Source organism: Palaemon carinicauda, chromosome 35, assembly GCF_036898095.1.
Source record: "Palaemon carinicauda isolate YSFRI2023 chromosome 35, ASM3689809v2, whole genome shotgun sequence".
In the NCBI taxonomy this organism is placed as follows: Eukaryota; Metazoa; Arthropoda; class Malacostraca; order Decapoda; family Palaemonidae; genus Palaemon; species Palaemon carinicauda.
The window spans coordinates 73,494,114-73,509,099 of NC_090759.1; the positions used below are offsets into that span (position 1 = coordinate 73,494,114).

The window sequence follows — 14,986 nt, forward strand, 5'->3', positions numbered from 1 at the left end:
AAATAGTAAACAAGTCCCACTTTCCTTATCAAAATGACAATCGCATGCATAATCCAAAAAGTTTTTGGAGAGTATGGGAGACTCAAATTGCAATAAAAAGTTGAACGTAGATTATTGAACCAGCTTCCGAGTTGCTTAAAAGAAACTCAAACCATGGCAAGGGTGTTGCCCAAGAGAATCTAGAACAAACATACAAGAGTTACCACAGATAAACTATAATCAGTGTAGGAAAATGGCCTAGTACACTCAAACATATGAAAATTATCTAGATCAATATAATACCAAGAGAGTTGCCGACGAGGAACAGACTAGCATGACCATTGCCTGGGAAGTTCAATCCGACATAGCAGTTGCCTTAGAGACACAAAAATCATCCAAGAGTTCTTGAAAGACTCAATTGAAGAGATGAGAGTTATTCAATGAAAAATCAAACCCACACAAGAATAGCTTGAAGGTCACTCAAATCATCATGTGAGAACTACATTTGAAATTTCCACAGCACTTTCCCTACACATGCATTTAACATGTATAAAGCATATTTCCCTCACTGTTTATGGAATCATGTCAGCAAAATAACGACTTGGCATTACTGTTTCAAATGGGGCAACTCCTAATACCAAAAGATTTGATTCAGAGCTCTGATGACTGTTTTTTGTGTGTCATATTTCATAGAAAATTTTCACGATACCACAGTGTTTCTATAAAAGATGTGTTACAAGTCAAGGTTAAAGTTCAGGGTTGCATGGGAGACAAATTAAAATGTACATACCAATGGGAGGATAAAATATCCCAATCCCTTAAAACAATGAATCTTTGCAATGTAGCACTCAAACGCCAGTCCATATTATTTGCTTTTTATGATTTATGGGTTATTTTGAAGGATGCTCAAAGATATAATTAATACAAGCTGCAATCTTACAATAAAATTTTGAATGCCTATAGTAGTCAAGTAACAAGCAAAAAAATACAAGTGCATTCATAAAAGGTTTTTACAACTGCCTGAAAAAATACTTATATAATCTCCTAGTATGTTGTATGAAACACCAGATTATCCATTGAAGGAAAAATACTGCTAGCTTATTAGATGATACTAGTAAAGTAAAAAGGAGCAGTAAATCAACTCTCTTAGAAGACACTTTCATCAGTGAAGTGCCTACTTGGCTTAATATTGTAGTGTAAAATACTGAAAATCTCAAATATACAGTGAATATTGGAAAATTATTATCTAATATCAACCGATATCTAAGCCCGATTTCAAATACGCTCCTGCTGATAACTTTAGGAAATGAACACATCCAAGAAGTGTCTTCGGAAAGTATTGTTACCCTTCCCATCCCTCCCTCGTGAACAACCAGAACACACGTCTCAGCTCTTTAACTGTATTTTGACTTCTCTAACTTAACTGCTATGGGAGATGTAAGAATGGAAATGGCTTGAAGGCCCTTCAAGTGTTTATCTAATCTAAGCCTGAGAGATTTAAGTGAATCTAAGCCTAAGAGACTCAAGTGAAAATGGACTTCTTCATTTAACATTCATCCTAAAAAAAAAAAAAATTAAAAAACTCCAGGAGAACTCACCACAGACCTGGAATCCCAAGATTTATTCTTGCAGGAAGAGAAGTCAACCTCTGCCGATTCTTGTCACGCAGAAATTGATTCTTGGATTTTGAATCCCCAGCACTTAAAAGAGTCATGGCCCAACCATAGGCTAAATGGTGAGGCCAAAGTCCTTTTTATTTCTTTCCAATTACATCTGTTGAAAAAATAATTTGTTTAACAATGATAGAATGTTCACAATCATAATCAAATCTTCTAAAATGCTTGAATTTAACATTTTACAAAACTGTAATCAAAAGTATTGATTTTCCTGTTACAGTACTTTTAACATTAATACAGATTGATAATTTTCCGATCATGTATATCTAAAAAAGAATATATATTTTTTGGTTACTTTTACTCAGAAATGTGTAACAACTCAAAAGATATTTTCTAAAATGCAAGTATTGCAATGACATTTAAAGATTATCCGTACCCTACCAAGAAGATTATAAGGTAAGAAAACCTCTGCTTTGAGGAAAAAAAAAAAAAAACACACACACACACACACACCAGTAAACTAAAGGCCCCCAAAAATGAAATACCATACAATCAACTTGCAGATTCCATACTAAAAGAAGTTCCAATGAAAATCTACAAATTATTGCACTTTCTTCTACAAAATAACAACTTCTCAAGAAAGTTTGTGAAACTATGAATGGACAAAAAAATGCAAGTACAGTAACAGCATAAGACCTAAACAAACAACAGTGATATCAAAATGAAAGTTTACAAAAGGCTAATCAAACAACCTATACAACCTTACTAAAATGGATAAGAATTTACTACCTGAAAACACAAGATGGGCTATCCTAATTTAGGACCAATCAAAACTTCACTCTGTGATAGGTAGCCACCTTAATTCTTCACACCAAGAGTAATAATACACCAATCTTTGAAGTGACAGATGATTAAACACTTTTCTCAATGGAAAAAGCATAAAGGGAAATTCAAATACAGATTGGAATTGTATGAAACGAAGCCAAGGCGTAACACCTGGTAAGGACACTTAGGGGTTATTCAATATGAAATTTGAATATAGTATACAGTAATGCTACAGTATGTATTGAGAATGACATGGAAGATGTAGGGCGCTCAAGTGTTGGAGTTTTGCATTCTATAAAAAAGCAACATTAATAATGATACTCTTTTACCATAGTAAAAGATAAATCACAACCCTAATTCTACTGGTAGGAAACAAAACCCCATAAACAACTGATCTCCTGATGATAAAATATATTATAAGTTCAATACCTTTAGATTCTAAAGTGAGAAAACACTAACAAATTCTTACTATCAATACATCTATAAACATTAGTAACTGGACATCAGCTTTAATCTCAATGTTATACATAAAAACAATTTCTTACATAAACTAACAACAGCATAAAACAGCATAGTATATAAAAAGCAAGAACATGAATCCAAAGAGAAATAATATAAAAACAATATTGTATAAGGGTAATTTGAAATAAGACACTAGATGATTGTATGATATGCTTACTTATTACAATAAAATTCTTTCCTTAAATTTCGTCCTGCATATATGCAGCAAAGGAAATCTGTTTCAAAGGTTCATTATAAAGTCTATGGCTTGTAATGGGCAAATGCTTATCATGATAAGCCCGTTGAAATACTACCGCCAGAGAGTTATGGGGTCCTTTGACTGACCAGACAGTACTACGTTGGATCCTTCTCTTTGGTTACGGTTCTTTCTCTTTGCCTACACATACACCGAATAGTCTGGCCTATTCTTAACAGATTCTCCTCTGTCCTCACCCACCTGACAACACTGAGGTTACTAAACAATTCTTCTTCGCTCAAGGGGTTAACTACTGCACTGTATTTGTTCTGTGGCTACTTTCTTCTTAGTAAGGGTAGAAGAGACTCTTTAGCTATGGTAAGCAGCTCTTCTAGGAGAAGGACACTCCAAAATCAAACCATTGTTCTCTAGTCTTGGGTAGTGCCATAGCCTCTGTACCATGGTCTTCCACTGTCTTGGGTTAGAGTTCTCTTGCTTGAGGGTACAATCAGGCACACTATTCTATTTAATTTCTCTTCCTCTTGTTTTGTTAAAGTTTTCATAGTTTATATAGGAAATATTTATTTTAATGTTACTCTTCTTAAAATATTTAATTTTTCCTTCTTTCCTTTCCTTACTGGGCTATTTTCCCTGTTGGGGCCCCTGGGCTTATAGCATTTTGCTTTTCCAGCTAGGGTTGTAGCTTAGCAAATAATAATAATAATAATAATAATAATAATAATAATAATAATAATAATAATAATACACAGAATATTAATTTTATATCTCGAGGAAAAAAAAACACTTCAATACGTACTTATAATTTCTAATGTGGAAGTAGAACATTATTTTCCAGTGCAGTGCCAATTTAATAACTGCTGCTCTATTTTTGGTGATACAGAATTTTGTATTTTAAATACAGTAAAGTATACCCTTAAGCAATTCTTGCATAGGGAACATAAAAAAAAACTGTATTGGAGGGCAAAATAAAAATAAAAAGTTATACAAGACATGGAAAGTATTCAGAAATTTGAAAATAAACTAATATTGCTGTCATGTAAACTTTTGAAACAATGCTTCACAGATAATGGAAAGAAATAAAATGCATAATAAGAGATCAGTGATCAGCAATTTAATCTCAAATCACAAAGGACAATAAAACCTTGTAAGGATTTTTGCATAATATTTAGTCATTCAATCTCTCATTACCCAACAACTATCATGCAGCACCACATTTATGAAAGAATCCTTATAACACCTCCCCGATAAACTTACCAGTATAAAGTTTTTCTAGAGAAAAAAGCCTCTCGTGAATGGCAGAGGCAAGGGACAGTGACACTCCCCTAGCAAGCAGGAATACCCTAGAGACTGACCATATATACATATGATCAGCGTCAAAGCCCCCAAACCATCTAAGCTAGGACCAGGGAGGGATAGGCAATGGCTGTTGATGACTCAGCAGGTAGACCTATAGGCTCCCCCAAAACCCCCATCCTTGGCTCACAAGGATAGTAAAGTTGCAGCGACCAAAAGAACTAAAGAGTTTGAGCAGGACTCGAACCCCAGTCTGGCGATCACCAGTCAAGGACGTTACCACAGAGGCCACCAGAACCCTATAAATTCATGGTGTAATTTACTCTACCTATCCCAACTTGGAAAGAACTCTGTTAGGTGAATATATCTCTAGCAACATATAGACCAAGTTCATATCAACCTCACTATTCAACCAAACTCAGGATTTCAGAATATATACAGTGAACCCTCGCTACTTCGCGGTTCGACCATCGCGGATTCACCACTTCGCGGATTTTTTTCATAACCCATGTCTATACATATATTGCGGATTTTCCGGAAATATCGAAAATACCGCGATATGACCGATGGTGCGAGATTGGAGAAAGTAAGGAAAATTGAATCATGATTGATTTTCAATATAAATGAAACTTTGAGGAGCAACAAAGATATCATTTGTTAGAGAGATAGAGAGAGGTAAGGAATGGGAGGTAGTGAAAAGTAGCCCACAGAGAGAGAGAGAGAGAGAGAGAGAGAGAGAGAGAGAGAGAGAGAGAGAGAGAGAGAGAGAGAGATATAGGTAGAGAGAGAGATAGAGGGGGGTTTAAATGTAATAAACAAAAAAATTTGATAGGTTATAACACATTGGTGCTTATGTAATATCAACTGTATACTGTAGACGGTTTGAATAAGTTAAGAAATGGTATAAATGATACTTTGTTAGTGTATTCGTACACACTCAAGAGCGGCAGCTAGATGACAGCTGATCTAATCACAGCCAAAAGTAAAAAAAAAAAAGTCAACAATACTCGATTTTTAAAACACACCCGAAATTTAAAAACACAAGTAGACGCTTTCTTAATGTGCAATTAACTATTTAAAGAGTGGCAATTTTCTAGAATAAAATATTTCCCAAAAAATAGTGGTTTGCTGATGAAATCGGATGCCGTATTTTTAGCTATGATTGAAATGGATGTAGACTCGGCCTAATTATTTCATTTCGTATTTAATTGACACTAAGAAAACTAATTTTAGTTTCTTCATCTAAATGTAAGTATTGTATAACACGAAGAGAGAGAGAGAGAGAGAGAGAGAGAGAGAGAGAGAGAGAGAGAGAGAGAGAGAGAGAGAGAGAGAGAGAGAGAGAGAGAGAATGAATCAGCTGTTGTAATCAAATGGCGTGTTTTTGTTTCGTGAGAATTTCATCGCCACGACTTTAACAACAACATACTGTACTGAACTTTACAGTATTATACAGACTACTGTAATGTGATAAAGTAAAATATTTGTAATCTATTTTATATGAAATGGGGCTATTTTTGTTTTGTTTAAAATTTACATTTACGTATGTAAAACAACTCTCTCTCTCTCTCTCTCTCTCTCTCTCTCTCTCTCTCTCGTAGATTGTTTTCCTGCTTTGCTACGTATGTATGATTTTATATAGATACGGTAAATAATATTTGTAATGACATCTTTTATAAAAGCTTTTACTGTAATATCATTATTTATCACTTTCATCATGCGGGTTAAATTCCTTAGTTTGTTTACTGAGCGTACTTTATGACGCCGTCGTTTCAGGCGGCGTCATAAAGAAAAAAATTTCATTTGGAAGTCCTAAGAAAAATTAAGTACAGTAAAACATTAGTAATAATCAAATCAACATACTGTACTGAATAATCAATATAATTGATGCAAAAACTAACCTATAAACAGATGTGTAAATGCGTTTGTTTCTTCATTAGGATCAGAGATAATCGTAAACAAAACATTGGTTGCCATTTTTTATCGTGCTTTTTGGCGTGTTTAGGAAACGCTTGATATAAAGTCGCCTTTAATATTTGTGCCTGTTTTAGTTTAGGGTACTGTATTACATGCATTAAGTGTTCTGTACATTAAAGGGTAGTTTGTTAACAGTACTACATACAAGGGAAGGTTTTAAAAGTCTGAATATACATGTTAAATAAATAGGTAAATATGGTGTTACTACTTCGCGGATTTTCACCTATCGCGGCCGCGTCTGGAACCTATCTACCGCGATAAACGAGGGTTCACTGTATGATTTTTAAAAGATTACTTGAAACTGTTTCTTATTCTGTCCTCTTAAGCATGCATTAACTAAACACCAACAATGAGCAGTTTCCTTAAACCACAGGTACAGAATGAAATGGATGAGCAAGGGATGCAAAAAAATATCAGCAAGGCTCACTTCCACTTTTCAAGTTCTCTGATAACTCTCAAGTCCACTGCGAACAACTGAGATTCAAATATGTTGCTTTCATCCACAAAGAGGAGACAAAAATAAAGCAATAGGAAGAATAGGAGAATTCCTTCATCCAATGAGCATAATTCCACTTCTAAAAGATGATATCCTTGTATGTATTTTCTAGTGCCAAGAAACACACACTAGTCACAAGTGTTACTTCTAAATAGAAGAAGAATGAATTACGATGGTGCATCACAAAAAGGTATGATAACTTAACAACCAGTTATGCATATGAACTTGAATGAAGACAAGATCTGATAAGGTTTACAATAGACATGTGCAGGGGAAAGAAATTTATGTTGCAGACGTTAACTTAATTTGATTAATGGTAAGAATCACCGACAGTCAAAGGATCATCATTTAATACAGATGGCTAATGGGGCTATTTATGGATCAACTTAACAATGAATAAAAATTCACACAATGAAAATGAGCGAGATATAAGAAATTGAAAAAACATCTTGAAAAGGTTCCATATCTTGGCCATATCCTCTAGATCTAAAACCAGATATAATGAAAGGGACAGTATCTGGTTAATGATCATAAATATTTACTGAAATGCAGCACTGAGAAATTTTAGTTGAATGTATTGTTCCGCTAACCGTGTGTAATTTATATACTGTACATGGAATACGAATATGACCCCCTGAAAAAGATTGAAAATCTGCTTTACTCAGAAGTAGAAATTACATAAAATATGCTGAAAGTAAAAGGAAAATATTTGTAGCATGTGGAAGAAAAGTAATAATGTTTCTTTCATTACCTAAAATGGTGCACCTTCCACTTGCTTAAGCAATATTAACACATGGAATTTGATATGATCAATTCATAAATGAAAATAAAACCTCATAACTAGAGCAAAAAAATGCTCACCTTCAGCAAGTCAAAATCAGTCATAATTGTAGAAGAAAACTTTAAGAACAAATCAAAATAATGTTCAAAAGAAGTGAAATTAGCTGGAAACCCAGACACAAGAACTAACAGATTCTCTTCAAAAGTAGAAAAAAAAAAGTTTCTAAAAGTGTGAAGCTAAACTAACAAAGAATCTTTTCAAAAGTACCTGTGTAAAAAAAAGTTTCTAAAAGTCAGAAGCTGAATTTCCTTCATAACCTTGAAACAAAACAAAACAAAAACACTGGCACCCTTGAAGGAGCCACTGCTCTGAGCACCAGATTTATATAGCTCCAATTTTCAAGGGCATTGTGCTTCTTAGGGGCAAACCTGAAGATAAAAATAATATTTTCCTTCACTCCCAACAAAAATTCCCACATTGAGATAAACACTGGTGCACACTTTATCTCCTCCTCATATAAGATATTCCACTAAGGTTAAATTGTCCCAACTCATCACCAGGACTTTACTGGACAGATGAAGGGTAAAACCTTGCAGTCAAACAACAGAATGATGACCATATTTCTAAGCTCCTCTGTAGATCACCTTCTCTAAGCAACTAATTCTAGACAACTAGCACCTGAACTCTCTTTTGAGATATTTGTAAATAAAAGTGGCTTGGGAGATTAACACTAACAAAAGAGTTTGTACCTCCTAGGATACTCCTATTAGCTGAACCTCTGAAATCCTTGATACTGATCAAGAATGAAGGGTGTCTTAACACCTTCAGTCACAATTGTACAGGGGAAACTTGAAGATCTCATATAGAAAGGAATGGGACCTTTGTATCTTGTCCATAGCAGATTAGAATAAATAACAACAATTATGCGTGAGGGCCAGCTTTGTCTCAGTTGATACCAGGCTCAGAAGTTGAAATTGATTTATGAGGCAATAAAGGTCTCCGCAAAGCTTTGCAGTATAAACCTTCACCATATAGTCATCTAGACAACTAAAAAACTTGATACCCCTCATGTGAGGCTGACACGAACGGGGTCTAAAATACTAATGGAGTTGGGTTGTTACCGATCTAAAACTGAAAGAACATCCAAGCCATGTGGCTCAAATGAATTTCCTTGAGAACTTGTGATTTGGAATGTGAAGGCAAGCTTCTTTCAGGTCAATCAAAAGTGGAATTCTCCCTCCAGATGGTATGACACACTGATGTCATCGTTTCCGTAAAAAAAGGCTTCAGTTATAGATACTGATAGAGGAACTGAGATTGATGATGGGTCCCCACCTTCTTTAGGTCTTGAAGGCAACAAAAAATGTGTATCTTACATCTCTTCTTGCTTATGCTATGGCCTTCTCCTTCACCTTCAGCATCACTTAAAAGTCCAATGATAGAAAATTTTCTAAAGTAAAACTGGACTGACTGGCTTTAGAAATGGAAGTCATTAGTTCTTCAAAGTTGTCACAATCCACAAGACTGCAAACATTTGCAAATGTGATCCAGATATCTTGATACAACCGGCACCACATGAAGTGTTTACCCTCAATTCCTTCTGTAGCTATCGAAAATGGACTAAGGGGAAGACTCCCTGAACTTAAAGGCAAGCACTGTATCCCTAGTGTATATGGCCTTGAAAGGATTGAAGGAGAGCACCAGCCAGCTGTTGCGATACTACCACTAGATAGTTATTGGGTCTTTTGACTGGCATGACACTACTAAATTGGATCTCTCAGTCTGGGTACAGCTCATTTTTTCTTTTCCTAGATATACACCGAATAGTCTGGCCTATTCTTTGCACATTCTCCTGTTTTCATACTCTTGACAACACAGACTACCAAACAGTTCTTTATTCAAGAGGTTAACTACTGCACTGTAATTGTTCAGTGGTTACTTTCCCTTTAGTAAGGGTAAAAAAAGACACTTGTTATGGTAAGTAGATCTTCTAGATGGGCACTCCAAAATCAAAACATTTTTCTCTAGTCTTGGGTAGTGCCACACCCTCTGTACCATGGTCTACCACTGTTTTGGGTTAGAGTTCTCTTGCTTGAGGGTACACTATTCTTTCGTACTCATCTTCCTTTTACTTTTTAAAGTTTTTATGGTTTATATATGAAGGATCTATTTTAATGATGTTACCATTCTTAAATTCTAGTTTAATTTTTCATTACTCACTTGTAGTTTATCTATTTCTTTATTTCCTTTCCTCACTAAGCTATTTTTCCCTGTTGGAGCCCTTGGGCTTAAAGCACCCTACTTTTCAAACTAGGATTTTATCTTATCCTACTACTACTACTACTACTACTACTACTACTACTACTAATAATAATAATAATAATATTAATAATGATAATACAGGCTAGACACTAGAGTTCAAGAGGATTTATAGGACCATTTCTCCAAGACATAAGAAGAGGAACTAGGCCTACACCTGAAGTACTCTCCCTTAAGATGGTTACTGGGAAAATGGGAACTCCCCAACCTCAAGCTATCCCTTCTTGCAATCTTAGCTAACATAAAAAATTCAACAAAGGCAACAGGAAAATTATAATTAAAACTATGAAATTAGTGCCATAAGACACACGACTGGGGTGGGAATGCAATTCAGAACAAAGTGGATATGGGTATAAAACCTCATAGCTGTACTTCGTAGAGTATCATTCTACTTCAGGACAGAGTCAGCACAGGGGGCAAACTCTTTAATGTTGAGAACAGACACATCCTCTAATAAGCAATATGTCGCTTAACCTAAGAAAGGTCACCAGAATAAGCATTTTATTACTTTCTTTCAGAGGTTATGCTAGGAAGCATAACGCATTTAAATATTGGGAAGGACTCAATGAAATTATATACTGTATTATAACTGTCTGCATAACATATACTAGAGCACATGGTTACAATCTTAAATCTTTATGGTAAGGATTCCTATTAAATTTGCAGAATACCTTTCACAATTTAGTAACAGTAGCGACCCTGAAAAACATTCACTAAACATACTGTTAAGTCAAGAAATACAGAATTTTACCAGATTTGTAATCAATGAAAAATTATATTGCTTACCACATACTGCAATTACAATACTTCAAAGTGTCGTCAAAATCATCCAATGATGTCATCTTTATCTCTCACATGTGGGTTGAGATGACTTCCCTCTGCATTTGTAAAATACTGGATGCAAAACAGTTGATGTCAGTACCTATAAAAGTTAACACAGCATGAATAAGACAGTAGATGCTAGTATTCGAGTTGATTAGTTTTTAAAAACTGCAGCCATAAGCAAGCTTATATGCTTCAATTTTACAATAAATAGCAGACCTAAAATTTTAAATTAATTCGGCTTACAAGTACAGTACCACAATCTTTTTTTCTGAACAAAGTTGGTCCCATCAAAATTACTTTCAATTGAAAATACAGTTAAGTATATGTACATATACAGTATATCAATTAAATACTCATAATATGACAAATTCGAAGATAATTTGTATTTTTCCTAACCATACAAACCTTAGCTATTTACAAAGGGTAATACTTTTAGCGTAGCTGAAATGGCGAGCCATTAGAATTTAACGAGGGTGTATTACCCCCGCGCTAGTTAGCAGGGGGGTAGGGGAGTGGTAGCTAGCTACCCCTCCTCCCCCTCACACACAGGTGAATACTCACTTTCACTTAGAGGTAGGACTTGTCTTGGGGGACAGGGCTGGCGGGCAAATATGTGTAAATAGCTAAGGTTTGTATGGTTAGGAAAAATACAAATTATCTTCGAATTTGTCATTTGTTCCGTAACCGAAATACAAACCACGCTTTTTACAAAGGGTGACTTATCCCTTAGGAAGGGTGGAAAGTCCCCAGCCATACTGGCTTTGGCTTTACCCGGGGACTCAGAATCCGAGTGAGTCGCACTCGAGAAAAGGAGTCCCTGCACCTCACAAGTTCCTTGCTCCGCAAGGAACCATGTGGCCTACGTAAGCTTGTGTGTGAAGGAAGAAATGTGACTCGTCCTAGGCAGTTGACCTGGAGTTCCAGAAGGAACTCTGGGTTAGGACGTTCCCAATACCACCTCGTCAGGGTATGGGGGACGCGACAGTATTGACTCAATACTCGGAACACAAGGAAGCATGGTTTACCTGCAGAGGTTCGAGGTCAGCTATGCAGAGACCAGGATGCTGCTTCCCCGTAGAGGGGATGATGAAGAAAGAAGTAAGGGCCAGACATACTTCTTTCGTTCATGCAGACTAAAACCTGATAACAATGCCCTCAACCTTCTGCTACCTGTCCAAAAGGGAGCCTGAGGTTAGACCAGCTGTTGTTTAGCCACCACAGAGTGATAGAAAACGTATCGAGACTCCTGTGGGTTACGCCCTGCAGGAAGCGGGCTGCGAAGGTCATCAGACGCTTCCAGACTCCAGCTTGTAGCACCTGCGTCACAGAGTAGTATTACTCGAAGGCGAGGGACGTTGCGATGTATCCAACATCGTGCTGAAGGGCGACGTGACGGGGGAGGGTCTGAAGACAGGACGAGATGAATGTCCTTGAGTCCGGGCTGAAGAGGTATACTGGTGACTCTCCCCCCATGTCCTCCTTGTGTTCCCAAATCGGCTGCAACTGAGGACAAACTGCAGCTGTTCCCAGCGCTAACCTCTCGATTCCTTACTGGCAAGAAAGAGAAGGTCTTGGGACATCAGACACAGAATGGAGACTCGAAATCTTAATTGAATCGGACCGAAGGGCCGGGACCCTCAGATTCTGAGTCTAGCCAACAACTCAGGAGCGAGCCTGAATGTTGCCTTCCCCTCTTCCTTAGAAAGGGGGGAGTAGTAAGAGACCAAGAAGATTGCTTACACACTGGCCGTGGCCAGAGTGAGCAGAAGACCCAAGGCGGAATACAATCCGAGGCCTGTCGTAAAAGGGTCTTGAGAAGATCTCTTAAAGGACTAAAAGTCCGAGCCATGCTCCAAGTTGGAGGTCTTCCTCCGACTAGGGCAGGGACGATCGTAGCTTCGCATGAGCGAGGATAGATCCAGCGGGCAGGAAAAAGTTATTCCTTTTAGCCTGACGGTCAGGGAAAGGCTGAGCGACAGGCTTTATTGCCGAGAGCGGAAAGGAGTTTCCTCCCGCCGAAAGGCAATAAGACCGTTATTGCTGGAGAAGGGGCCTCAAGGGAAGAGGTATATCTCCCACGGCACCAACCACCTTAGACTCTTCACTTTGCCTGGGAGACCCCTGTGGATGACTATCGCAGATGACGCGACCTCCGTACCGCGACTGTAGCGGGTTGTCTCTTCTAGAGGAGGAAGCGTAGTGTCTCCAGGCATGAAGCCGAAGCGACGGCCCGGTTCGGGAGAGATGTCGCAGTGTGGTTGCTTGAGTAGTCTGCGCCGTGGGAGAAGCTCTCCCGGGAGTTCCGTCAGGGGAAGCAGAGGGTCCAGAAACCGTTCTGCGCATAGTCCCAGTGGAGCTCTCCCATTGAAAGGTTGACAGACAACCTGGTCTTGTTGAGGCCCATTGTCCGCAGACAAAAAGGAGGGAAGACGCAGGCGTCGAAGTTGTCCCACCATCACCGGAATGCATCTTGCCAGTGTCTCGGGGTCTGAGACTGGGGGGAAGACTAGCGGAAGCTTGAGGTTCCAAGCTGTCGCGATCAGGTCCCCCAGACCAGCACTTGCTGGTTACCCAAGGTCAAAGAGCCCTAGGTACTCTCTCTCTATGAGGCTCTGCTCGGATAGTCTGAGAGAAACATTCCCCTGCCTGGAATGAAAGAGCCGATGGTGGTATTGAGAGAATCTCAATCATCCCGGTATCTCTACTGCAAGATGTGAAGGTGTGAAAATGCGTACCCTGCTGGTTAGAATGAAGTCGACGCGCAACGGGGAGACTCGGCAGGAGCTGTAGGATCTGAAGAGGGGCCAGACTAAGGCCCCTAAGCCTGCCTGAATGATGGAGAGGTATCCTTCAGGTCTTGACCATAGGCCTGGACCGGAACATGCCCCCCCCCCTCCTTTCCTTTGACGAGTCCGAGAACCGCATCAAGAATGTGGGGAAAGGACGAGAATATCCACTACCATCAAGAGGCTCCATAGGTCAACACCCATTGCAGGTCTAATAGTTCCGCTGGTCCCATAGGGCCAGGGAGTCCGGTAAAACATTGCCTGAAGCCACCGGAACTTGGATCGCCCCACATGGAACTTATCCTGAGGCGACCGTTCGGACTATAGACGGGTCAATGAGGAAAGAAGAACTAGGAAACGTTCCAAGGTAGGGCTGAAAGCTCTGCTTGACTGAGAACAGGTACTGCGACTCTCCTCAGTCTTGCCACAGTCAACCGAAAGGAAGGCTCGGAGGATGTGGTAACAGAATCTGGCGTCCCCAGGTGGTCACCTATCCAAGTACCGACGTTGCTTAACCTCGCTGGATGGACGAGAAGCGGGGTTTCCAATGTGGTAAGGCGGTTGACTCAATATCATAGCCAGATACTCCAGATGTTGAGGCAGAGGAAGAGAAGGCTCCAAGCAAAATACCATGAGCCCACACTCATGGTAAGCATCCGGAAGCTTGTCCCGGCGCTGAAGAAGGTCGAAACCCGAGCCTACCGGAGTTGACCAGCCCTCCAAACAGCAGAGGAGGCGGAAGCCTGCACCTGAGCGGCCAAGAGGAAGGCAGGGAGAGTTCTCTGGGGAAAAAAAACCTGCTATGCCACGGCGGGATAGCCACACTGCATCATAAGCAGGAATACTTGCAGTCTAGGCTGAATTCGACGAGCACCCTGGAAGATGGATGGAATGGAAACTGAAAGTACCCGTCCTTCCGATCCTGGGTTTAAGGAGTCCTGTCGCCTCGTTACCAGTCTGATCAATTCTGCTGGTCGAAGTTTGTTCGACAAACTTGATCGGGGCTGAGAGGTCGACTATGGACATCCCCTCTCAGATCCTTCCTTACAAGAAAGGATCGACTGAGGGGGCCGGGGGTGAAGCCGTCGATGATCCTAAGGAAGACCTTCGCCTAAGGTATGGATCATTCTGCCCAACCGGGCAACTCTGCTGACGCTATGGCATAAAGGTTCAGAGACACTGAATTCGCTGACAGAGACGGCAGGCGCGATATCCTTGGCTACTTACAGAGAATATGCGGGAATGGGCATCGGGAAGCTGTCATTCGGATGAGTAACCTTAAGCATCCTCCCAGCGAAAAACCTGCAATCCTAGAGTTCGTGAACTCCTTTTAGGACTATGCCCCCCCGGGGGAGTCTCCCGTGCCATCTG

General features: G+C 39.3%; 1 protein-coding gene across 2 annotated transcripts in view; it reads right to left on the reverse strand.

The window, feature by feature from the left end:
* Positions 1–14,986, reverse strand: part of LOC137627881 (uncharacterized) — a 256,631-nt gene that overhangs the window by 8,402 nt on the left and 233,243 nt on the right. For both annotated transcript variants that reach the window (XM_068359317.1, XM_068359316.1), the window contains 2 exons: positions 10,791–10,926; positions 1,578–1,752 (listed from right to left, as the gene is read on the reverse strand). The gene's annotated coding sequence lies outside the window, so the exon portion shown is untranslated. The remainder of the gene's footprint in view (positions 1–1,577; positions 1,753–10,790; positions 10,927–14,986) is intronic.